Below are 4,146 nucleotides of genomic sequence, written 5' to 3' on the forward strand. Positions count from 1 at the left end.
ACACACACACACACACACACACACACACACACACACACACACACACACTGGCAGCAGGGGTTAGAGAGGCTTGGTGAAGGGGCTGAAGTTCACGAGGAGAGAGAGAGACAGAAAGAGAGAGTCCAAATTGTAGGAGGAGGTGTGCGGGTAATATCTACCTACCCAGGCTAGAAAGGGGTCCTTGTCCGGTATGTGTTGTCCAGTAGGTATTGTCTTGTCTCTGTTCCTGGGTGAAGTCTGTGGTTCCTGGATGAATCAATGCGAGGTGATGGCCCAGTCATTACAGGCCTTTCAGTAGAGGCCTGCTACCATTGTATTTCAATCATTCCCAATCACACCCATTCATCGGGGAACCAATTTACATGGGAGGGATATGTGACTCATACGGTTGCGACACAGGGGATGCCCGGGCAGAGGACACAAGATGGAGACTTGCCATATAAAATGGAATCTTGGCATGACTTTGGTTCACTTGCAAGCACAGGCCTGAACCATACAATATCCATATGAAACAATAAAAATCAATACAAAAATGTTAATCATACAATATGCAACAGTAAAAAGCAATACAAACCTAATAATTATACAATATAAAACAGTGGATATCCAAAACCAAAAACTTGCTACCAAAATTAAAATGTTTAAAGCTTATCCTAAGTCTGAGCTCACTTATATGTATCTATAGGGAATAGAGAGGGAGAGAAAAAGTCAGAAAGGGTTGGGGAAGGGGAGGGAATTCATTTTAAAAGAAAAAGAAAAAAGAAAAGCTGGGGGTTTTGCTACACATGCATATTGATTATTGGTCCAAGAACCCCAATCCTATTATAATACCCCTTCGGTAAACATGCTGAACTTTTATCTTGAAACAATTCAGGTTCTCTATATAGCACACTACTTTCCTGTGAAGACCACTCCAAAATCGTGCTATTCTCATTGTTAGAATCCTGTTACTAATTTTCAGTGTAAATGTGTTGATAACCAGTTCACATCCATTTAATTTATGTTGAATTTTTTCAGCTTAAATAGTTCTTCTCCCACCCTTATATGCACTCTGTGAAAGTATTCATAAAAATAATCATAGTCTCTTTCCACCTTTATTTTCCTAAACTAAACAAGGCAAACTCTTTTAATCTCCCCTCAGAAAATAGGTTTTCCATTCCCCAGCAATCTTAGCTGTTCTTTGTATACGTTCCATTTCAGATTAATCCTTTTTGAATGTAAGTAACCAGAACAGAACACAGTATCCTAAATGGGCTCTTACCAATGCCTTGCAGTGATACTAATACTTCCCATCTCTGCTAAAAAATACCCTGCATTTGGTAAAGCTTGGAATCCATTTCAGTGAAAGTTGCTATATGCTGCAAAAGAAATAGCATAACCACAGGCTTGCAAAATGTTGGGTCAGACTAGAGCAGGCACAGAGGTGAAGGAGGGCCCTACAGATTGGGCATGTGTGAACAGATTTCTAAATGGACTGTTATGAACACCCTGCTGAATGCAAAAAAGATTAACTTGAAGCTACTTTGTAATCCTTTCCTGAGTGGTTACATCCTGGATAGCTGAAACCACAGCAATTTCTTTGAATTATGGTACAGAATGTCATATTCTCTGTCTTGTCAAGAAAAAGAGAGAAACCAAGCTGGAAATGACAAACATGTAACATCTTTATTTACTGCCTGTGATGAAATGAGAGGGGGCAGTAGAACTTGGTCTTTAATCTTGTTAAAGAAGCAAACTGAAATGGTCAGGCAGGAACAAAGTTCTCCACAGGGAATGAACAACAGAGCTGCACAGAACTTCCACCACTGCCTCTGAAAGTGACAGAAAAATGGAGTATTTCAGAGCTTTTATCTTTTGTAGTTATTAAGAAGTGCAAAAAGGCCAAAGACTGTTTCGAGACAGGATCCAGGATATGATTCCCCACCTGTAAAATGCGGACAGTAACACTTAATTACCTGCCTCGCAGGGGTGTCACAAAGATTAATTAGTTAACATTTGTACTGTGCTTTGAAGATGTAAGGGCCTATAGAAGTGCAAAATATTATCATTACCTAAAGGAAAGATCCAGACTCTGTTAGTTTTCAGTTTGTGTAGATTCATGCTTGATAATCTACAATCCAGCCCTAATATTTACTAACATCTTGAGGCCAGGTTCTCAGCTAGGATAAATCACTAAAACTGGGTGCTACATAAATTTGCAGTAGCTGAGAATCTGGCAATTTCTATGTATTCTTAATACAGCTGGATTTTTTTTTTTAATATGAGACTAAATTTCATCATTGGGATTTGCTACAAATTAACTGCAATAGAGTTGAACTTGAGCTACTTTAGTGTAAGAATTCTTAATTTAACAAATACCACTGTAAAATGAAAATGTTAAAAGTCAGTGAAATACAAAATGCTGTTCTTAACCTTCTTTTACTTATTTTGGTGTTTTCCCTTTACAACTTTCTGGAAGTCTTAAGGGAGGTGTCGCATGAAATAATTAACATTCTTATATATGCTTATTTTCAGAAACTACCTGTTTTTACATGGATAATGGATAGAAATGTGTGAAATCAAATTTCAAACTCGCCTCAGTTTTTGGATAAAGCACCACATTTCAACTGAAGCCTTAAGATGCTCACTAATGTTTGCAAGATTTGTGCTAAACTTGGATTGATTAGTGGTTTTATGTTCACACTATGTAAAACCTGTAACATTTTGTGGATTCAATGTAAACTGTAATTCAAACATGGAGGTTTAGAATGACCTTTTACCTTTGAGGTTTTGGGTAAGTTAAAAAAAAAAGTTAAAGACCTAAAATTATTTAGGAGCTGTATTATTTATCTGCCTAAGAAAAGGGATCCCTTTGAAACTCAAAGGACATGTCTGGCAAACACTATACCAGTAAGAATACAGCACAAGGGACAAGATGACATCAGAGACTAATATTTATTCATTTGGGCAAAGAGCCTTATGATGGCAAACATATTTTCAACCTAGGAAGTGGAAAAGGATTGTAATGGAAACTCAACATTGAAATTTATTTTTTGATAACCAAATAAGGAACTGATGTGAAAAAAATACTGGATGAAATCCTGACCCAATTCAAACCAATAACAGAACTCCTCTTGGCTTTAAAGGAATTGAGGTTTTACCCAGTGCACCAAATTCAATTTTGGTGTAATTCCATTGCCAAAGATGTGTGTTGGTTATTGTGCGTAATAACAACTTCTTGAATCAAAGAGCACAGTACTTCAGAAGGTGAAACTTCCTCAAGACACAGGAAAAACTTGAAACATCACAACAAGGTTATTATATCTCTGCTCCCTTTATGAATTCACCAGACAGACCGCCTCTTGAACAAGTAAGTCACCTTTTCTTTTTAAGGAAGTGAGTGGCTATCATAATTTCATACATTTGACATTACACTGTCCCATTACACTGCCCCTGCAGGAGGGCTCTCTACACACTCTGTTTCCCAGGTTAGTAATCACTACTGCATCACACTGTCCTTAGAAAGGATTCTGGCTAAATGAATCAGACTTCCTCTTGAGTGTGCTTACTGAACCCCTGGCCTTTCACACTCCTTACCAATGCAGGTTACATCTATACAACACAACCCAGGTCACAGTACATGCCACACTCTAGATATCCCCAGGGATTAAGCATACTTCCAAATAATACTTTGTACAATTCCTAATACAAACTGTTAATATAAGTATAGTACAAGTGAAATACAATGAACAGAAGGTAAGATCTTATCACACCTGATCCAGTCTACTAAAAGAGGGTCATTATCCATATATTTTTAGCATGGGATGTGGCTTTCAATAAACAACACTCAAATCCATAGTAAAAGGAGATGAGAATCTCAGAGCGTGGCGTACACTTCTGTTAACATTTCCTTGGTGATTAGTAAAAAGTTGAATAGCGACAGGGCTAAAAATATCTGGGTGCTAGGGCCTCTTCTGATTATCAACTGCAAGAAAAGAAGAGAGAGTGAAAGAAACCATTTTACGTAATCCTGGGGTTGTGCTGGGCAAAGCTCCACAACCTTCAGAAACAAACATTGCACAATTTCATAGATTTCATAGATTTCATAGACATTAGGGCTGGAAGGGACCTCGGGAGATCATCGAGTCCAGCCCCCTGCCCAAAGGG

This window comes from Crocodylus porosus, unplaced genomic scaffold, assembly GCF_001723895.1.
Source record: "Crocodylus porosus isolate Cpor-Errol unplaced genomic scaffold, CroPor_comp1, whole genome shotgun sequence".
NCBI lineage: Eukaryota > Metazoa > Chordata > Crocodylia > Crocodylidae > Crocodylus > Crocodylus porosus.